We start from the raw sequence: 24312 nt of genomic DNA, 5'->3' as shown, positions 1-24312 counted from the left end.
GTACTTTTCATCAAAATCTCTTATCATTAACTGAGGTCTGCAGCAGTCTTGTTATTCATACTTCTAGCACTGTCTAAAGCATCAGTGTTTTGACAGTTTTCTTATGAACAAACTTTTCAATGGTTCCACTCTGCTCCTTAGCTTCTATTTCTTTAACAATTTTAAAATTTAATTTTTTGTTGCCATTATTAATATCTTTAACTAAATCTCTTGTTTTTTTTCAAAGGATTTTTTCTACAACATTAATAATTAATGTGTATTGTAATGTTAAATATATATACTGAACTGTATAAAACAAGCATGAACAAAACCTTGCATAACCATCAATATATAATTGCCTCCTGGTTCATCTGACCTCAGCTCAAGGCCTTAACCAATATAATCCTGTGTTTTGAAACTCAATATACATCATTTCCATTAAAAATATGATTACAATTTCAAAAATTAAAAAAATCAAACAAACTTGTAGGTATTTTTTTATACATTAGACAAAAGACCAAGTTTTTATTTTGTATTGATTTCCCAATCAAACTATTAATCTTTGTGAATTTTCTGATATTTCTGGGCATTATACAGTGCTTGTAGAAGAACAATAATAGTTAACAAAATATTACTACTTTATACTTGTTAGTTGAATAAGTCTAGTTTTATTGATTTTTCACCAATCACCATTTCTCAAACTCAGTTGTCATGATGAGACAAACTGCTTATATCTCAGCTTCAATACATCACAATATTCCAATCTAAATATGTAACAAGCATTTTGTCCATTATTTTCAACTTTAAAAAGCCAAAAAGGTTGCTTTCCATTAAACAAGAATTTGTGATAAAAGCTTAACTTGCTGATATGTTGCTAAGAGGTTTTACAAACAACTTTCCTTACAATTTTTATAAACCTTGTGAAAAGAATGATTGTATTTCATATGAGTTATGATGCTGAAGTATAATAGGGAACTATAATGTTTTTGTGGAACGAGATGAGAAAGGCTTAGTTAAATTACTTTGTACTTGCCTGTACCAACTTTCATTTAGCTGACATAGTTACTATAATAAAACACTTTTGTTGTCTTTCAACATTTGTATTGTATACTGGAAGGATTTATACATTTTGATAAAAAGTTATAAAAAAAACAATATTTACACTCCAGATAAATATAAAAGAATATACTTATCTGGAGTTTAAAAGGTCATTTTTTTTCTTATCTTTTACCAAAATGTGATAGAACTTGTTTACATTAAGCCATATAGGCCTATGTAACTTCTTAAATAGGCAGAGAAAGTCAGTAGAAATTAAAAAAAAAGAAGAGGAAAATAGGAAATAAAAAAAAAAAAAGTTTGTTAGAGGAGTATTGATTTTCTTTTCAAATTCCAAGTATCAATCAATTGTTAGAAGTTTAAAAAAACTTTCACACTGTTTTCCAATCTGTTTCCCTTTTCACTAAATATACTTACACATATAAACAAATACATTAACAGCTAGGCTTACACAAGTACAAAAGGCCTTGACTTTTATTCTCTGGACATTATCTCCAGCAGAGTATTTACAAGATGAGTTAATTCCCATTGATTCCTGATGTATATTCATCAAGATGGATATGGATTAGGAGGATGTTGCATTCCTTGATTTATGTGTGATGACATCAATCATGGTAGGTGAGGGGATGGTGAAGGACTACTTTGAATTCATATTCCTAAACCAGGTGGATACCCCAAATGCTGACAACCCTACAAGAAAATAAGTAACAAGTCCAATCACCAAAAACCTAAGATGCTTTTAAAGACCCTCATTAATAGAACATCTTTACACAATAAGAATAGAAAAAGAAATAATCAGATATGTTGGTATGTGATTAAAATGTTCAGGGACCAGGCATGGAAATATTTGGTGTTTCAGTGTAATATCAATCATGGTTTTTATTTTTGAGATTTTAGTTCAACTTGAAAACATTAAAAGTAAGGCTTGGGCTCATTTCAGAATTATGTTATATATTAAGGTCTGCCTTACAGCCCAATCCTGGATTTCTGGCCCATGGAACCACTGCTAAAAAATAAAAATGAGCTGCTTCATCAGTTTCATGCAAAAATATTTAACTACTTGAATGCAATAAATTAATCAGCCCAATGTTTAATAAGGTAGCAATTCTAACTAATCAACCATCTCTAATTAGCTCTCAACTCGAAAAAACACCGATTATTTTTTAATCTAGCTGTATTCAATTATAAATCACAGAAAAATCTAATGCAAATATTTGATACAGACCTTAAAATGAGACAACAAATAGGCTTTGAGGACTAAAATGATTCATTATGTAATTTTATTAGAGCTTAGCAATAATGGAATTTGTTAATTGCTTCACTGTTGGGCTCATTAATCAATAACATTTAAACAATCAAATATTCTCAGAACACTTAGATAGTTGAAATCAAACTAGTTAACAACTGGAAACATTAATTTTGATTGGTTGATTACTTTCATAATGTTAATTTTGATTTTCAATTGTTTTACCTGACACTAAATCAATGTAGTCAATGCTCACAGGTAATCAATTATATCAATTAGCTGAACTGATAGATCTACATTTTATTATGTTGAGATAAAGGTTATAATAGCTACAAATTAAAGCTAGGTACATAGTTACATTGGTACTAAATGATTACTATTACACAGAAATGTAGTAATTCAAATAAAATGAACAACTTCTTACATTTTAATGAATGATATCCCATTGAAAAAGGGATCAAAACAACTAATCAATCTCAAACCTATAGTTATGATTAATTCATAACCAAAATAATGATCAGTTACTTATTATTTATAACTCATTTTTCTCTTTTTAACTGTTTCTTATACATGCTCTCATATTCCATTACTTGATAATTTTGAGTTAAAGAGCAATACTCTTTTACAAGTGTAGGTGAAGCATACTGCATTGGTATAGGTCATTCAGGTGGTCTCACTGTCAGAGCACCACGAGTGACAAGGGACTGATCCTTGTCCCACTGGTTGAGGATGCTGGTGGAGATGCTGGCCCATACGGCGGTGGTTGTCCAATTGATTCTTGGGATAGAAATGGAGCCATGAGGACTATGTCTGGAACTACAGATGAAATCCCATGCTCCAGCTGAGGTGGTGCAGCTGGATATGGTTGATTATATTCATGAAGCCATTCTTTCATTTGTGATTAAAGTCAAAAAAAGATTAAAAGCAAAATTAGTTAAATAGTTTACAATATATAGAACAAAATATGGATAATAATTTCATTTTAACAAGTAGATAACTTTTTTTATTTTCCAATATGTAAAATCCAATTTCTTTTTGACACAACAACTTTCTATAAATAAAATAATGTATTCAAATTTTTTGTAACTTTATTCTTTAATGATTATTATAAACATTTAATTTTCAAAATTTTACAATGTCACAAGTTGCATGCTTATAAGCTGACAAAAACATTTACTCACTAGTGAAGTAACTGGAGAAACTTCCCATCAAATAATGTAATATCCAGTATTTTTTTTTTGTATAATGCTACTACATATTTTAATTATAAACTTTTAGTACTAACTGCAGTATAAAGTGACATTCACCTAAATACACTTTACTACTTTTTCATTAAAATTGTTAAATGTCTATTGTTACTGAAAGTTTTGTATAATAGGTATCCTGTTGATTGATGATAGGCTAATCCAACTTAAGCCTAATACATAAACATGACTTAATTACAAAGTTATAACTTAAAATGTCCAATTATTTAGTTTCACACTTACACAAGATCATGTAGATCAAAGGACACTACATTGAAAGAAGAAGGATTAGTGTGAAATGTGAGTAGAGGTAATTATTTACAGGAAATACATTTTGAGTTCAGGAAAATGTTAACTTCATATAAAAGTATCTTACCACCTGTTCACAAAACTTAGAATCACACAATAAACATGAAGAGGGCTGGTGAGAAGATGATCCTCCTTTAGGAAGCACCCAAAGAAGAAACACAGGGTGTAAGAATACAGTAAAAACAATACATCTATGACAGACCACACCACTCCTGAGCTAGGTATACTCTTCATCCATTAAGAATGTGTCACCAAGAGGAACATCAAATCAAATTACAGAAATTAACGAATCCCTTGATGTCAAGTGGCTAGGGCACAACAGACCATAAATGGGAGTTCACCTCATCCTACATCAGATGACGACATTTGGAATTTTACACCTCATGACAGAAACAGGATCTTTTACATTTGACCTCAGAAATGGAAACTGACATGAAAGCCTCCTTACAAAGGATTTGCATTATCATCTAACCATATTCAACCCACCCATGCCCATATCCTCAGGGAACCAACATTTGTAGGATGGTAGGAATGTGGACAGCAAATGGGGGTAAAAATCTGATTCTAACACTGCAAAGTATCTAAAGTTGTACGTCAGGTATACATACATGGGGAATTATGTGACTGGTTTAGCTACAACCATCACCATATGCATTAGGAACTGATGCCCAGAGGCCAGGAGGAAGGAGGGTTCCCAGTTGAAGGCAAACTACTTAAAATATAAATTGCAGTGGAATCTTAAATTAAAGATCAGGTTTATAGTAGGTATGCATCAATGCCATTCTACACTGGCAGAATAGAATTGCTCAACTCTCAACTGAGTGGAATTGAGCACGTTCAGGAGGAAAGGCCTCCAAGGTTCACTACTCCAATGACTAGAAACTGGTAAGTGGCAAGGGCTTCTGTACTTTACCACAAGAAGGTGGGAAAGAGTGTGTTGATAAATCTGAAGGAAAGCAGAAATAGGGACAGTGTAGTGGGTGATCTTGACATCTTATTTTGAAAAGCAGAGAGATTAAGTGGGTGGAGTGCATTTTCCCTAACCAAGCATCATCTGGAATTGTGTATCAGGTCCATGGTAGGATGGGCATCAAATGCCATTGATCCTTAGAGATGGGCAGCAATCCTTGTCTGCTTTACTCATGTTTATCCAGGAATATATGGTTGAAGATGAATATTTTTATAAAGAAAAAAAATCACAAGTATACTTATTAACAGTCCTGAACAATACACCATCTTCATGATGGGCATAACTTGACACATAGATTTTACAGTGTGGATTTAACAGTAACTATACATACTGGGGCAACACTTGCTATTAAGCAGGAGCCAACTATGCATCAAAGGCCCCCCAGGAAAGAAAAATAGATTAATGAAGCAATTGCCCACTTAAAGAAAAATTGTAGAGTGCAAAGTGGCAACAGGAGGAATATGAAAACCTACAGAACAGATAATGAATAAATGGTGAAGAGAGTGTCATTAATGTGGATATAGAGGTCTGAATACTGGCATTAATGATGTACTCCAATGAATAACAGAAATGTGTTGCCAGGGACATGGTCATTTGATGGATCTGATGGAAAGAAACAACAAAGAGATGACAATCTTCAAGAAGAAAAGAATAAGCTAATCATATCAACTGTTGAATTCAACAGGATGAACAGGACAGGAAATCAATTTGCAAAAGTCTGTCCCTTCAGGGCAAGAGGGGAACTGACAGATGATACACACTAATCTGGAGCTGACAAGAATGAGAGGAATAAAGGAAGAGGTAGAGAAACTAGGAGATGGTTCAACAGTGGAAATTGCATCTAACCTGGCCAACATGGAACTACTAACAGAACCCAACACAGAATGGCATGAATGATAGAAAGAACCAGTAGTATCAGATGGATGGGAGAATAAGCATACAAATAGGCCTATCCAGTCCTGATTGAAAGTATCTGCTGCCCCAACCAAAGGGTATGGAACAGAAGACCAAAACCTGGAAAGCTGTACATTGGAAAAAGTATTCAACTTCAGAACACTCCAATAAGCACCTAATTCCCAAGAAACACTTGGGTCCAGAGATCACTCTGTTGGAAGAACCTTTTCCTGATGTAATAAACAATACCCAATAAGATTCAAGGTACTCATAATATGAGAAGCCAACAAATGGATTAGGTGACTGTGAACTCAAAACAGAAGTCTCTTGACTGAGGTCCCTTTGCTGGAGATTTATGAATACATCACCAATTGACTCAAAGCCCAACAAACTGCAAGGAGTTCTAAACATCTGATATGAAGAGAAGGAGACTGGCAGGCATAAGTATCAGGAGAGAAAAGGCTATCGAAATCCACCTCATCACAATTATTTAAATCTTGGGCAGAAATGATAAAAGCCAATTCTCTACACACTGAAGACATCATGTCTTGGGTCACTAAAGTTGTTCTGATGCTATATATGTGGCCATAAAATCTGTTGTAGTAGTCACAACAGCTGTGGTCATTTTCAGGTGAAATTAATAATTAATAGATTTAATGTTGATTGCAAGAGAAAAAATGTTGTGTCACACCAAAAATACAGTAGAAACAATTTTCACAATTCACAAATTTAAATAAGTAAATTGAAAATTATAATAACTTTTGAATGCACAAGTGAAAGCACATATACACATTAAGATTGCCAATCTCAAAAAATTACTATGAGCTGTGACGTTGAAGAAGGTACTTGTTACATTGGGAGTGGTGTTACTCTTCTATTGGCAGATGGTCACTGAATGATCATTTATTAGTATGTAAATGTCTCACATTAGAGGGGGGGAGTATCAAAGTTCCTAGCAAGTGAAAATTTGCATCAGTAGACATTTTGAAAGTTTGTTTCAAATTGAGAATATAATTGAGCAGGTAATTTGGTAATTATAGTTTGTATTTTTCAAGATGAGAAATTACACATTGTGTAATTGGCATCTCATTAGAAAGAAATGGTTCTATTTCAATAAAACAATTGCCAAATACATTTTCACTTGCATACAAGAAACTAAAATTTTCGAAAAAAACCCTAAAAATACAAAAGATACGAAATAATCAAATTTTTTTTCTGAACACAAAACAAAAACAATTAAAATTCATGTAAAGAAAAACTTAGAGCAAATGCTCAAAATTGAAACATCATTGTTCAAGAGAACGTTTTGAATATTTATAAAAAACAAATGAGACATTTTGGTGATCGACTTAATTTGATTATCACGTTAAAGTCTTATAATTTTTTACAAAGTATGTATCTTATGCTTCATCACAGTAATACCAAATTTTGCAGAAATCACTATTATGAATAGGAATGCAACATCAAAAGTTAGTTTGTTTTCAAGTGAGAGTCAGTAGTAATCATGAAGGTGGCAACGCAGGCAGACCGGGTTAGATTCCCGGTCAGTACATAATTTTTATGTCATATAATTAAACTTCTGCAATAATAACAACTACACGTATTTATGTTTTATATTATCACCTGACGACTATATAATCTTAATAACATGTACACTGATGTATCAATGTTCTGAATGTTACGCTGTGCAAGATATAATAAAACAACAGAACTTGTCTTAAATTTAGTTTATAATTACTTTTTTCGACAAAATATCTCATCAACACACAGTATTCGAATTATCTTTCAATATTACTACTTGTAGATAACGCAAGACTTACCTTAAACTGCCTTAATTCTTAACGTGCTTGTAGATCGGCGTTCTGTTACTGGACATTTACGGTTATTAGTGAACATCGAGGCATCAAAAACTTGAAACGAGGACGCCATCTGAGGGTTGCTTGTATGCAAACATAATTTTATGTCCTGAATGACGCGACCACCCCCACTCGAAATACAAATATATCTCAGTACGGATGGTATGGGTATTAACACTTATTGATAAGCAGAGAACAACGTTTCGACCTTCCCAGGTCATCTTCAGGTTAACTTTCAAAAGTTTTAATACCCATACCAGCCGTTCTGAGATCTATTATTTTATGTCACGTGACATACGTGAGATTTTGATTATTGTATAATACAATCGTTTGTTCTATTTCGTATCGTCTATTTATTGCTTTATTTTTAATTTACTGTAAATGTTACTAATATTCTGTAAGGGAACTTTTTTTCACAAATGTCAAGGTAACTAAGGTAGTGTAAATCAAATCTTTATTTACAACATTTATTAATGAGTTAATGCTTTACAAAAATACTTAAAATTGGTAAATAAAATAAAAGCTAAGAAAACTTCATGTATATTAAAACCACCGTCTCTTTTTACCTAATGCCGATTTCTCTATTAGTCTCATGTATAATATTTTGTATTTGTTTTTTATTGTCGTAGTGTTTATATGTTCTCTGTTTCTCTTTGGTATTGTATCTTATATTTTCTTATTTAGTTATCATCATTATTATTTTGCATTGTCAGAGTAAAAAACATTGGGGAAAATCTTTTGAACTGTTGAAATATTTAGCCTATTATTTATAATAAACTGTTTATTCACTTAATTTGTATCCTTTCTCACCCCTTAACTAATTTGACATTTTTCTAATGTTCTTTCCTGAAGTGAAATAGTTTTCATGGGACATATTATTTACTTTTTTATGTCAAGAGAAACACAGAATTAGTCGCATGTGCGACACAACTAACAAAATTAAAGGACAGGTTAAACAGTCCCCAAGTTTTTTGTTTTTAATTATTTTTGCTTGAAGAGGATGAAGTTTTGACATAACGCTCCTTGTCAGACTATGTAACTTAAAACCTTGTTTAAATATGGCCATGAATTTTATTTATGGGACCTGATGATCAATTGGTTAAAAGAATGGTGACTCACCATAACATACATACACACAATTTATGTCTAATAAAGCAACTGCCATTTGAACTTCTGTGGAGCTTCAGGAATGTCACCAGCACTCAAATACAGCAAATGTTGAAGAATTGAGTCATGAATCTTCAGAAAGTACTTGACAATCTCAACTACGTCAAATATAGTAATTGTCAGGAATAAGGAATGTATACTACGGTTACGTGTTGAGTTTAAATGAATACATATAATAACTCTCGTTGACACCTTTCCTCTGTTGCAGACATACGAATGTCTGGATGTTTTGGAACACTCTCTTTAGCTCAACTCTTTGAACAATAATAACAACTGATATTGAGGTTTTTCTACAACGTTAATTGGTTATTATAATAATAAATTAATTTCCCTGATGCATTTCTAAGGCAATTTCAAACGTTTCTAAAGAAGCTTACCAAAACACAATATGTTATTGCATATTTATACAATGAAATAAGTTACATGCAATAAAGAAGTAGAAATTAAAGAATCGATTAACAATCGACAAGTTCGTACAGCAGCTTGTTCTAGAACAATGGAGGTCTTGTAATGCAAGTTGTATAGGAACTATACAAGGAATCAGAGCAGGAGAACGTTGTGTTCGTCGCGTATGTGCGCCGAGGTAGGTGGTGAGAGTATGTCCAACATAGGAGACCCTATGAGATATACAGAGTAGTGTTGACAGCCACACCACATGATAATGTTATTGGCGATCTCAATGCTTAGCACTTTGAGGCTTCACCACACGGCAAATGTAAACTAAAATTTCAATAAAATAATCTGAGGAAAGAAATAACTAAAACCGCATTAGAATTTCAAAGTTTTGTATGAAATCTGTTGAGTATTTGCTAATATGTGTATTCAGTAATATTCAAATACCAGCGCACCAAATGCTCAAAAACTATTAAAAATTCTTTACACATCCAATATGGTTGCCATGCCACGTGGGCTATCATTCTTAATTTTTTCTCTGACGCAATTCTTTATAAGCCTTTGCCACTTTATGAGCTTTAAAATAGTTCCTCTTCAACAAGCCTCCCCCTGGTATAGCGGTAAGTCAACGGATTTACAAGGCTAAAATCAGGGGTTCGATTTCCCGCGGTGGGCTCAGCAGATAGTCCGATGTGGCTTTACTATAAGAAAACACACAAAAAGACATACTTTGTGCAACGGTGCAGATGTATTTAAAAGAAAAAAACAGCCTAATTGTTTATTTTAAATTTCGTGCAAAGCTACACGAGGACTATCTGCGCCAGCCATTCCTAATATTGCAGTGTAAGATAGAGGGAAGGCAACTAGTCATCATCACCCATCTCCAATTCTGGAGCTACTTTTTTTATCAATGAATAGTGGGATTGACCGTCACATTATAACGCCTCCACGGGTGAAAGGGCAAGCATGTTTGGTGTGAGGGGGATTCGAACCCGCGTCCCTCAGATTACGAATGGAGCGTCTTAACCACCTAGCCATGCCGGGTCTATCAGGAAAGGAATACAATGTACAACATTGCACAAAATGGTAATCCATATACTATAATCAAATTTCTGCAATTCAGAAAATGACATTAGAACAAAATACATTTCGTTTGGCAACTATATTTTCATATTGTTTATAAAATGGAGTTGTCAAAATGCAAACCGAAATGAGACGTAGTGATACGTCGACGTTATCAAATTCATTAAACACAGGAAAAGGGAAAGAGAAAAAAGTGTTATTTTAAACTTAGTGTATTTTCAAAATGATGTTACACTACTCATGTCAATCTATAAAGCTCTAAATTTGTTTTCTTAACAAACACTTTCTTTATATTGTTTGTATATTGTATATGCTCGTATTTTATGTGCTGCGGTACAATAGTTGTGGAATGGTAGTAACATAGTTTTATTGTTTTAAATCCTTGCAAAATTCGGTCTGAACATCATCTTTCTATGTAGTTACTTTGTTATATTTACGGACTGAAATTGGTTAGTTACAAAGGACAATGACTACAGAAAAATGTCAGAAGACTAACTCACACACACACACACACACACTAGGAAATAGAAGTAGAATGGAGAATATTTAATTATTGTATGAAGATGATTAGTTTCCAGTGTGTTTTAATTCTATAATAAGGTGTTTAATATACAGGTACGACCAAGAAAGCTTTGAAACGCTTCAGTATGTATACTTATTAAAGAATGCTTGAATCTACTTCTTTTACCGCCGCCTGTTGTTTAACAACAATATCAATAACAAAAAGTAAGCGGTACATTTTTGATATATTAGATACCACTTTAAATCTACTTATACTGATAACTATCTCACGGGTTATTTTAAATTCATGATAATCTAAATGATTAACAGTAAGGATAAAATATCTTTATCGCAGTATGTAGAACTGTGACAAAAGAATGGGTAAAGAATTACTTAATATTTATCTATAAGATATTTTTTTTTGTTTTTGAATTTCGCGCAAAGCTACTCAAGGGCTATCTGCACTAGCCGTTTCTAATTTTGCAGTGTAAGACTAGAGGAAGGTCAGCTAGTCATCACCACTTACCGCCAACTCTTGGGCTACCATTTTACCAACGAATAGTGGGATTGACCGTCATATTATAACGCTCTCACGGCTGAAAGGGCGAGCATGTTTTGTGCGACCGGGATGCGAACCCGCGACCCTCGGATTACGAGTCGCACGTCTTAACCCACCTGGCCATGCCGGGCCTTATCTATAAGATAAGACGTGTGTGCATGCATATTGTTATTTCTTGGTTTTTTATAAAATCAATAAATATTTTGAATATCTCGGTCAGAGATTATAATAACGTTATAGACAGTTACTTCATTCTAACGATGAGAATGTTAAGGATTTTAATAGTATTTTCTAAAGGTGTTTGTGATGGGTAAAAAAGATTGAACAAAACGCACAATAAGGAACATTTAAATATAAAATAAAAGGCAATATAAGTAGACCGAATAAAACGGAATTAAAACTACAAATGATCAGAAGTTAAAATGAACACAACCTAACTAAAAACAAAAACAAAATACACAAAAACACACATACGTAAGGCTTAAGAACTACACTTCACGGGTCGGCTGGACAACAAAGGAACTGTTAAGTTGATTTCCATGTTATATATAAAATCTTTTTCCCTTTGATCTACCTCTGAGAACCTCACTAAAGATGAGAAGAAACAACAATAATAACAACAAAGTCAGACAAACCAGTATCGTTTCTATAGTTAGACCAGTTATAATCAGATAACCTAATCACAGACTGTTGTTTTTCCTTAAAATGAGAAGAGGGCAGAACGCTTCGTATTTTCGACTATGTTCACTAACACCTAGCTTATTTGTAAAATTACTGTGGCAGTCTAAACGGGTACCTTTTAAAGAGGCTACACTTCTAGGGCATAATATTATTAACGGTTTTCCTGGTTTCTCAATTTCGTATAAAAATGCATTTTTCGTTTTACCTAAGATTTATAAAACGTTATAATATATTAGCATAAATTTAGATAACAGAGTTACTAATACTTAGAGTATTAGTAGCAACGTATATGTATGTACGGTTTTAAATTATGTTCTTCATTGTCTGACTAACATTATTGTTTGTTTGTTTGTTTGTTTTGAATTTCGCACAAAGCTACAAGAGGGCTATCTGCGCTAGCCGTCCCTAATTTAGCAGTGTAAGACCAGAAGGAAAGCAGCTAGTCATCACCACCCACTGCCAACTCTTGGGCTACTCTTTTACCAACGAATAGTGGGATTGAGCTTCACGTTATAACGCTCCTACGGTTGAAAGGGTGAGCATGTTAGATACGACCGGGATTCGAACCCTTGACCCTCAGATTACGAGTCGAACGCCTTAACCCACCTGGCCATGCCGGGCCCGACTAACATTATTCGAAACGAGTTTTATGTAATATGAATTGATTTAAATAACGTCTGTGTTAGTTTTCCAATTTCTACATTTTCCTTTTCCCTCGCGGTATGTCTGCGGACTCACTTCGCTAAAAATTGGGTTTCGATACCCGTGGTGGGCAGAGCATAGATAGCCCATTTTGTAATTTTGTGTTTAGCTCAAAACAAACATCCTACATTTTCGCTATTGTTTTTTCAAGTAGCGCCACAGAATGTATTTAATCTGCATTTCATGCAACGGCTCGTTTAGATAACAATGAAAAATAAGTTAGATTTTTTGACAAGTCTAGTCAAAATAATGAGCTGCACAGTATGTTTGACATTAGGACTGCTACACTGTACGTGCGTAAAATGCTCTGGCTCATGTACCTAAGAATAAATAAGGAGTCAGAATGTCGATAGTTGTAGCCAAATAATGAGTGTTTCCAGTTCCAGAAACCTAGAATGTGCAACATGTATATCAGGAATGAAGTTGAAATATATATAAGCTGCTTAACCGTTTTGTTCAACTGGTATACTATAATTGGACGATTTTTTATATTTTATTGAATAGATAAATACCACCATTATTTAAACTGCACTATTAAATGAAAATTAACTCACAGATTTTTGTTGACTTTAGATAAGATGAATCGAATGAATTTACGATATAAAACTAAATATTTATAAAGATCAATAGTATAGAAATTTAAAGCATAGATGGCGCTAACTTCCGTAAGCTTACTTTAGTCCGAAAGTTGAGAGGTACGAAATGAGTCATTTAAATAACTTATCTACGAAGTTCAGATGCAATTTTTTTGAATACGTAAGTCGAACTCTATAAGTTTCTAAATACAAAAACTGTTATATCTTTTCTATATTTTGAGAGAATAATTTTGACATGGTTAAATAAAGTAATATTTATACTTGCATAAATCTTAACTGGTCATATAAGACAAGTTAGTGTGATATCCTGTCCCCTTATGTAATCAATTTTTCGTGAATCATATAAATATATTATTAACACGAATACCACATATGTGGACTTGTGAAGTGACTGTTTCGTGGTTTAGAGTTTTACCCCAAATAATTTATATTTACCGTCACATGAAATTTTTAGTATATATATATATATATGTACGCACGTCTAACTCAAAGTAAAATTTAAAAAATTGTTAATTACCCTTTAAACATGAAGATAAATCTGCTGTAATGCACTGAAGAAAATTTTGATGATTTTGTGTTTAAATAGACATGATGTTTTTCATATACTTTTATTTTATAAAAGAAACAGGGTTTGGTAATTTAAGTGTTTTACACGTAAACTTACTCCTTTGGGAAAAGTAAAAAAAAATTAATGTTTTGAAAACATTACTCCAGGTTTATATTCTTCATCATTCGAATACTTTGTTATATTAGCCCATAGAAACAAAACATTAATGAAGTTGGTACGATTGATGCGAACCCGCCACCCTCAGATTACGAGTCGCAAGCCTTAGGGCCCTGCATGGCCAAGCGTGTCAAGGCGTGTGACTCGTAATCTGAAGGTCGCGGGTTCGCATCCCCTTTGCGCTAAACGTGCTCGCCCTTTCAGCCGTGGGGGCGTTATAAAGTGACGGTCAATCCCACTATTCGTTGGTTAAAGAGTAGCCCAAAAGTTGTCGATGGGTGATGATGACTAGTTGCCTTCCCTCTAGTCTTACACTGCTAAATTAGGGACAGCTAGCACAGATAGCCCTCCAGTAGCTTTATGCAAAACTCAAAAACAAAACAAACAAACGCACGCCTTAACACGCTTGGCCATACCGGGCTCACAAATCAACCTTAAAAATGAACTTTTTTAGTTAAAGGTGTATTTTCTCTTATGTTATTTCATAATGAAAATTTTTAAGCTGATAACTAGAAAACTATCACTGAAATATAAGCTTGCGGATTAAAATGAAAAATCCGGGATTTAATTCCACGTGGTGGACACAGCAGATAACCCTATGTGGCTTTGGTCTAAAACAAACAAACAAACAAAACTTAAAATGTAAGAAAAACCTGAAATTTTTCAGTAGTCGCCATTAAAAACATCTTAGACGTACTGAATATTTTAAAAGTGCATGAGATGTCTGAAACTTTCTATGACCAAAAACAAGTTGAATCCAGAGTTATTGTAGCTGCTAAACATAAAATGTATATTTCAGATCATTGAATGCTTGTAAGAACTATTTAAAAATAACAAAAAATGATTGATTAATAATACCTGTAGTTTATAGATTTCACAGTAATAAAAATACATAGTAAATATGCATCTGTGGTTCAATGCTAACGTGCCCGGCTTGTTGTACAGTACTTCATATCGTTTTCCTATTATTATTTATATTAGTGAGAGTAATATATTTTCTTTTATTAAATTAAACTTTTAAGAAAAGCTAAAATATTTTTACTTTATTAATCTGCAATATAAAAAATACGTCAAATTTAATTACATCTGTAGGTTTGTACGTATATTTTAATTACCCATATTTTAATTGAACATATTTTCTGAATACGGTTAGGATACGTTCATGTAAAGTGCACAGAGAAGTAATATTCTCATGTTCTGTTAAAAGTACTTTATTAGCAGTTTTCCTTTTACTTGCCATTCATAAGTTTCATGTGAAGTATAACAAATTAACTAATAATGAATTCCAACGCCAATATAATAATGTAATTTAGACAGAAAAAATATAGAAACAACGTATCACAGCTGGAGTACGAACAAATCATACATTTGTGATATATAGAGTCCTAATATGCATTGCAAATTACGACTTACGGTACAATAAAAACAGCAAGTTCCAGGTTTCAAAAGTCACTTACGCTGTTCAGAAAAAGGCGGTTATAAATCGATGAACATAATATTGAGAAACTCAGTGTGTGGACTAATTCGGCTATATGGAAGACAAACGAACACAGCAGTTGGAGGTAATGACTATCACCAATGACAACCATACTGAACATTTATTACAGAAACATTCCGTAATTATGAACGACAGATAACAAATGACACGATAATGATGTTATCACTACACGACTTGTGTTGTCTTGCCGCAGTGTTATGTCCATTGGCTTTCTGAAAGTAGTACTGTGAACAGCGGAAGTGACTTTTGGAACATTTAGTTATTTACTGTTCATTTTATTTGGTCTAAAACAGAAATATTTAAATATATATCCTTTGCAGACCTTGTAGGTCTGTGTATTTTTCTAAAATTCATTCTTTGTGCTTTGTATTTTCCTTGTGTATTATATCAATAAATGATGGTTTATTTAGATTACATTAAGGCAAAAATTTGTGATGAAAATGAAATAAACTGCAGTTATTTTTTATTTTGAATGCGGGGAAAAACAAAACAAAAATAACCGAAGTATGTACTTTACATGATGTTTATTACAAGATTTAGGCCTATCAATTCCTAGAGCTTTCCCGGGTTTCGACGTTTAAACCGAAACATTTTAAGTACTGTATTTGTCCGAATATAATGGGCACCAAATTTTGAAAGGTTAACTTGGAAAACATTTGTTTTATTTTTTCACACATCAGTTGTACGAAATGAATTGAATAGTTTATAAATACAGTAAACAACTACCGATGTATTAAGCAGTTTTGGAAGTATTTCATTGAAACATTTTATTTATTGGTCAGTTTTAAAAATTCATTTAAAAGTTTATGCGTTGCAATACACTAAGCTAATTATTCATCTTCATATAAATCCTTGTCATCATTTGAATTGTCGCTACTATTGAATTTGCTTTGAACTTTTGCTTCATCTTCGTCCGATTCCCACATCATGCCATCATCCGTCCCATCCTTTGCATTTGGTATGCAATATTTTTTAAGCCTTTCCTAATGTTTTAATGATTTTCGGTGGCAGTTTCTAGCAAGATGCCTAACAAAACTGAACGTGTGCTAATACAATATACAATCATTTATTTTTCGAAAGGTATTTTGAGTAAAAAAAGTGCGCATTATGTTCGGCTAAATACGGTATTGCATTGCATATATGAATTGTGTTTCAGAGAAATTATGTCTGTCATCGAATAAATCTTGTATTGAACGAAAGACATGTTGAGCAGTGAATTATTGAAGACAATTGATAGATATGAAAGACCAATTTTACATGACCATGACTTTGAACTGGAAATGGACAAAGAAGAAATAGAAAAATTTGCAGTTCACGTTTTTCTTTCCACACAAAATTTAGTCATATTGGTTTCCACTGCTTCCCCAACTTTTAAACTGTATCTCTTATTTAGAATGGTTTAGATTGTTTTAACAGTGCTTCCATAGTCAGGCACCAGGATTTTGCAGAATCCAGTTTTTCAAGTCATTCCGGATCTTTCGATTATTGACTAACACTTTTACCAAAAGCAGAACAAAAGGCAGACGATTGCTGCACTCTTTGTGAAAACCGGAGCTACGTCTGGTCATAAAACAGATATCGACATATCGACAATCAGTAAGTAAGTGTACTGATCTTTAATTAATAAAGCAACGTTAATGCAGGCAAAAAAGAAAATGGCTTCAAAATGCGAAATGCGTATGTGAAGTACTTGTGAGAAATACCTTTGATGCCAGTGTGGATGCAAAGGTTTAGAATCCAGAGGTCAAAATGGCACGAAAAGCAGGTGGAAACAGCCAACAGTACAAATTAAACGCATGGAGAAATATTTGTTTGTCTGTTGTTTTTTTAATTTCGCACAAAGCTACACGAGGGCTATCTACGCTAGCCATATCTAATTTAGTAGTGTAAGACTAAAAGGATGGCAGCTAGTCATTAATACCCACTGTCAACTCTTGGGCTACTCTTTTACTAAGGATTAGTGGGATTGACCGTTACATTGTAACGCTCCCACGACTGAAAGGGCAAGCATGTTTGGTGTGACGGGGATTCTAATTCGAAACGCTCAGATTACGAGTAGAGCGCGTTAATCACCTGGTTATGCCGGGTCACCACAGAGAAGAGAAAATGGAAGAATTAATTACGCTATACTATTGGAAAGTGACGGAGATGAAATGTCTAGTGATATGTCTGAGGATCCTTTGGATTTCGTGACACCGAAAAAACGATGCAGATCATCCAAGAACTCAAGTTTCAAAGCAAGGCGTTCATGGTATTATTGTAGTATTCCAACAGGGCGCGGGAACAATGCCTAATCAATTCGGCAGTTCTTTGGTTTCGAATCCACAGTGATATCAAACTTTACAAATGAATAAGCTCAAGTTTTAGTGCTCTTGACAGTAACAATCGATTGCTTGCGTTTTGCATGACTGCTTCAAGGATTCTATGTACCATGTTACTCCCATGATAGTAAAGACATTTATAAGAAATCTGATGATACAAAACTATTCTTATCTGCCAACCATGTGCAACAAGTTTTGCCAAAGAAATGTATTTAGAGAAAAGTTATGCTTCCACTGTTATGTTAGTCTATGACGTTTAAAGCAGTGAAAGAGAGATTGATAATTAGAGAACAAGCTTTTGAAACAGACAGCTAGATGGCACTTTCGTCGATTGATGTTTGAGTCTCAGCTAGAACACCTAGAGTACATTATGTTCAGCATTGATCATACTGAAAACATTGATCAAGGTGATGAGAATTACCACACTGATGTCAAGGTCAAGGTCTCAGTATCTACTCTGAAAACAATGAACAAGAATGAGAATAAATAGCGAAGAGCAAAACAAACTATGCTTGATCTTAGCCAAAAGGTTGAGAGGATAAGTCAAAAACACAACACCACACGTACATCTTCTAAGATGAGTGTGTGTGTTTTATGTATCAAAACGACATCAGGCTATCTGCTGAGTCCACCGAGGGGAATCGAACCTCTGATTTTAGCGTTGTAAATCTGTAGATTTATCGCTGTACCGGCAGGGGACTTTATAAGATGGCCATCTACCAAGTGAACTAAGTTTACTAATGTGTACTACTGGAGTAAAAAAAGTTGCGAATTTTGAGTGAAACTTAGTTCAACCTGGTACCTGGTATGGAGGGGTTGTCATATGAGGAGAGGATGAAATTTCTGAAGTCGTTTTCTCTTCGAAAGAAGAGTTAGAATGGATCTGGTATTTCAGATTGCAGAGGAAATTTATAATGTTGATGCATCATCTTTTTTTCACACTTAACAATAAGAAAAGTAGGACTAGGTGACACAAATATGAATTTTTGACAAGGTAAGAGTCATCTTCAACTGAGACAGTTTTATTTTTTAACATGGTGGTTGGCTTTTGGAATGGGTTGCCCTCAAAGATTGTGGAGGCAGTAAAATCAAATGAGTTTAAGAGAAAGCTTGATGAGTATGTAAATAATAAGAGCTGGCTTAAAGATCTTTTTGTAATAGTTTGGAGGACGGGATAACCGAGATGGACCAATAGATCCCATGTTGTCCCAAAACATTACGTTACGTTATGCACCTCCCTCAGACTACTACAGAATACCTTATGAATTTACGAAATTTGAAACGTAATGGACATGTTTGCTTGGAAGTATGAGCTATTTCTTATAAGTACCAAAATATAAGACATCTCAGGTCATCACAAGTATTTTCGCACGTGCTAAACATTAGATGTTCTTTTTTTGTTGTTTTGTATTAAGCACAAAGCTACACGCAAGTCTATCTGTGCTCTGCTTACTAGGGGTAGGGCCTGGCATGGCCAAGCGCGTAAGGCGTGCGATTCGTAATCCGAGGGTCGCGGGTTGCCCGCGTCGCGCTAAACATGCTTGCTCTCCCAGCCGTGGGGGCGTATAATGTGACGGTCAATCCCACTATTCGTTGGTAAAAGAGTAGCCCAAGAGTTGGTGGTGGGTGGTGATGACTAGCTGCCTTCCCTCTAGTCTTACACTGCTAAATTAGGGACGGCTAGCATAGATAGCCCTCGAGTAGCTTTGTGCGAAATTCCAAAAACAAACAAACAAACTACGGGTAACGAATCACTGTTTCTAATGGTACAAGTCCACAGACATAACACTGTAGGGGGCTGACCATTCGAAGTAAAGAGTGTTTCCAATTTTGCACATTCTAATATTGTTCAAATATTAAAATAGTACGTAATTTCTGAATAATTTTGTTGCAATACTAAGTTATGTTTTGGCTGGTTATTCGTATAAGAGGAACTTATACTATGCTTTTCGTTTCATTGTCAATATCTGAGGTCATTCTATAAATGCAATGAATAAACTGAAAAATCTGAATTATAAAAACAAAACAAATGTTCACACATCAACATGCTTCCATGAAAATGTTAAAAAAAGAGGGTTACAAGTAATAATTTTTTTTTTTACAAAACTGAAGTATGATATTGGGATAACAATGTTAAAAAGTATAGAAACAGGTAAGAACGAACACATAACAACCAATATCTACATGAGTAACAAATTCTTCCAAGAATAACTTTTATCTAAAACTAAATCTTGATTTGCTGTCAGTTACATGAATTCAGATTTGAGTAAAAGCTCATAAGCTGGATAGTGCTATACAGTCTTATAGCAGTCTGTAATAATAAGCTTGTGAGACGAAATACTTACTGGTTACTGAGGTTGGAATTTTCGTTTCTGTACACTTTGGCATTGTCATCACTAAATTATAGTTAATTTTTGAAATTTTTGTTGTTACTTATATATCAAATATTTTACGTTAAATTTCTAATACAAATGTATAATAAGAATTATAGAATATGTTTTTTTCTGAAATTTAAAAATAATACCTGTTAATCATTTGTGTGTGTGTGTGTGTGTGTGTGGTCAGTTATGATCGTGTGTGTTTGCCGATATTATAAAAATGCTGTTTAATGATAATCTTAGTTTAGTTGGAATACCCAACGTTAGCTACGAAAAGGCAGCTTGTAGTTTCAATATCACAAAGGTGAACATAATTTTTGTTTCTATCTAGGTTTTATAGATGATTAAAAGCATTACTGGTTACAAATTCCAAAAACACAATTGTAGACAAAGTGAGAAGTTTAAAGTTGAATTAGAAATAGTCAGATTTGGAGGAATTTGAAAGATAAAAGTAAAGGATAGCTAAAGCAAACTAATATCTTTATTTTGGTGATTATGGTGTTCGACTTGCAGTCAGCGGGTCGCGGGATCGAAACCTGTTCCCAAAACATGCTCAACCTCTAAGTCTTGGTGGTGTTATAATTCGATGGTCAATCTCACTATTCCTTATTAAAGATTATCCCAAGACTTAGTGGTATGTGATATTGATAATTTGTTTTCTTCTATTATATTACTTCAAAATTATGGACAAGTAGCACAGATAACCCTTATTTAGCTTTGCTCGAAATTAATGAATGAAACAAATAAACGAATATCTTCTTTCTATGAACAAAGTGAATATTGTAGCACTCGGTGCTTCGGAATTGATGACCAGCGCCACAATTCTTTGTCATGTGACTGAAGTTAATTACGTGAATTCTACGATCAATATCAGAAAACAACTGTCTGAAAATATGACAGCTTTGTGTTGTATTTCTACTTTGCATTTAAGACTAGAGGGAAGGCAGCTAGTCATCACCACCCACCGCCAATTCTTGGGCTACTCTTTTATCAACGAATAGAAGCCGTATGGTGATATCCAAAGCCCCCCAATGGCTCAGCGGTATGTCTACGGACTTACAACGCTAAAAACCGGTTTTCGATACCCGTGGTGGGCAGAGCACAGATAACGCATTGAGTAGCTTTATGCTTAATTAAAAAACAACAACAAGATACCCAAAGTTTTTTTTTTTCCATTTCTGTTTTTCGCTTTAAGTTACACAATATGCTATCTGCGCTCTGTCCCCCATGGGGAAACTAACCGCAAATTTTAGCTGACTCACTGGGTTAATCTTTGTAATTGTAAAGGTTAGTGTATATTGGATCATTCTAGATGTAGCTGAGAGACACATTTGAATACACACAGACACTTCCAACAAAACGTAGTTCTGTTGATATTTGTATGTAATGAACACACATAGACACTTCCAACAAAACGTAGTTCTATTGATATTTGTATGTAATGAACACACATAGACACTGCCAACAAAACGTAGTTCTGTTGATATTTGTATGTAATGAACACACATAGACACTTCCAACAAAACGTAGTTATGTTGATATTTGTATGCATTGAAGTTTAATATTATTATTAATGCTTTTAATTTTCTGAGTTCTCTGAGGTTTCTCGTATTTTGAAGAATTTCTGACAATTCGTGAATATTTCATGATAATAGGCCTTACTTGACAACTGTAAAGTTATTTCAATCTTTTCTATAAGTTCCCTAAATCCTCTCAACTGTGCGTGGTAAACTATAATCTAAAGTTCTTTTGAGTAGCTTGAAAGAACAATAGTCCATTACACTTGATGCATCCGATGTTTTGACAGACGCATCTGACTATTAAATCGTTCTGACTTCTTGTTTGCTCATAGATTCGTGATAATAATACACCAGCACATTTTAACGTACGCATGGAGGTCCTGTCTAGATGTGCTTTCACGCGCAAATGATTTTGTATTGGCACATTCAGCTAGTGATGCTGAAAATGAACCTTGACGTTAGGAGAAGCTGTCTTCATTTGAAAGTATTCATGAATCTATTTTCTTTTAACAAATACATGTTCAGGCTCAGTAGAAGTCCTCTTCAAAATTACTTTTGACAATGAGAATGATGAAATATTGCTTGAAGTATATTACAGTATCTAGATAAATCCATGCTTTATCAAAGACGACATTATGTTTCCATCTTCCACCGTCTAAATGGTTTTTCCTGATGTACTAACCAGTCTTTCATACATGTCAAAAAGGAGAAGTTTGAGTATACAATGTTTCTGCCTTTTATAATTTTATGTCCTTTTTAATAATAATTTTGAAATGTTTTCAAATGTAGAAATGTACAAAATGTCATACGTGTAGTAGAAACAAATTTCGTAATGTAAAGGTTTTTGCTTACTCGTATTGTTTCTGGTAGTCAAAATTGCACGAAAGTGTTAATTTTTATTTTTAGCTATTTTTTTGTATTTATAAATGGTTGTGCTATCGAGGTGATGCTTCGTTAGAAAAATTTGATTATTAATTAACTCTTTTTGTGTATCTTGCGAAGTCCAGTTTACAATATTGAGTATGTAATATTAATTATCAAGCTACGTTACTACTACAATCGATATAAAGTTATGATGAAACGGAATATGTTAGAATTACATTTGACATTGTTTGGCATGTCACTGATAGGGTAGTGGCATCGAAAAGTGATCACTTTTAGGAAGGGTATGTATATAAAATGTTTATACTCTCAGACCATACAGCCAAGTTCTGAGTTAAGATGTAGAATTTCTATTACAAAGATATCCTACTTAATTGCATTGAAAAACAAAGGAATATAGGTCACCTTGGGGTACCAGGACCGTTCAGAAGTAGATCTTTAACAAGTCATTCACCATTCGTGGTAAGCAAAGTACAGTACAAATGAACAGGTGGAATTCCACGAGTAAAGAGTTCAGTGGTAAAACCTGTTCACGTATTCCAGTAAAAAGTGCTCAACATAATCAAAAAGTATTTATGGAAAGGAGGCGAACAGGGTATAAGCTCATAAAGATATGGCTTCAAGTTATAACTCATGTGCAACCGACGCGAACGTATATTAATCTTATTCTACATGAAGATATACTGATTAAGTCTCACTTTCGTAGCTCCTATGGGTTTCTGTGACATCGGATTGTTAAAACTGGCGCTGGGAAACTGTCATCTTTGTATACTAGATTGATTAAGAAAAGTACTTGTGTAGTATTGGACGCGATAATTTTATAACGGAACCTTTTGCAACTGATATTACACTGTTGACATAGACTGTAACGACGTTGGAAACTATAAAATCGTTTTAATAAAACATTCCCAAACCTCTATAGTTGTAACATTTCAAAATAATCGAACCTATTATCTCTTAATTCCTGAAATACGACATGTTGAGGCCTAGTAAAACTGAATTTAAATATATTATAGTTTTATTTGTGAAGTTTGTATTAACATCAACCGGCAAAATAACATTACTCCTTCATATATTACTAGTTATGGGTGTTTTGTTTGTTTGGAATATTTACGCATAGTTTCACACAGGTTAGACGCACCAGCCCTCCCTAATTTTGGATTAATAGACTGGAAGAAAGGCAGTTAGTTCACAGTATCCACCAATTGAATAGTGAGAGTTGACAGTAACTCTTATAATGCACTAACGAACATATGATGTGATTGTTCAACGATTTAGGGAGAATGGAACACGAACCAAGAACTCTCTGATTAAGTGTGGCATGTTAATTATTAAGGTATATCCATTTAGGTATTGGGGGTGTGTGTACTTTTTTTTTTTTTTATAGCAAAGTCACATTATGCTATCTGCTGAGCCTACCGCCGGGAATCGAAGCCGGGGTTTTAGCATTGTAAATCCGTATACTTACCGCTGTACTAGCGGGAGACTAGTTATTGGTATAAAGAGAAGTTACATGATTCAAACAATGAATGTACTTAATATTTCATCAGATTTACGTAAATATTTTAATATACATCAAATTAATTAAATTTTGATTAAACAAGAAGGTGAAATATTATTTCGTTTTGGGAAGTGTTGTAAATGTGCGATGACTATTCACGTGAATAAAAGTAAAACAAAATTCTGAAGATAATTAAATTCACATAAAAATGGAATAAATGAAAGTAGTTAATGATATTTTCAACTGTAGCTG

The 24312-nt window shown here is 33.7% G+C and overlaps 1 long non-coding RNA gene across 7 annotated transcripts in view; it reads right to left on the bottom strand.

The window, feature by feature from the left end:
• Positions 1-7854, bottom strand: part of LOC143246372 (uncharacterized) — a 28177-nt gene extending 20323 nt beyond the window's left edge. For 2 of the 7 annotated variants that reach the window (XR_013025944.1, XR_013025946.1), the window contains exons 1-3: positions 7519-7854; positions 2872-3169; positions 1487-1725 (exon numbers count right to left, since the gene is read on the bottom strand). This is a non-coding gene — a long non-coding RNA (uncharacterized LOC143246372). Of the gene's footprint in view, positions 1-1486; positions 1726-2871; positions 3170-7518 lie in introns of those variants that run through there. The other 5 variants (XR_013025945.1, XR_013025947.1, XR_013025949.1 and 2 more) reach the window with 4 other exon arrangements.
• Between the last annotated feature and the right edge of the window lie 16458 nt (positions 7855-24312).

This window comes from Tachypleus tridentatus, chromosome 3 (genome assembly GCF_004210375.1).
Source record: "Tachypleus tridentatus isolate NWPU-2018 chromosome 3, ASM421037v1, whole genome shotgun sequence".
NCBI lineage: Eukaryota > Metazoa > Arthropoda > Merostomata > Xiphosura > Limulidae > Tachypleus > Tachypleus tridentatus.
The sequence above is the reverse complement of the archived record's forward strand: the minus strand, read 5'-3'. Positions and strand labels throughout refer to the sequence as shown.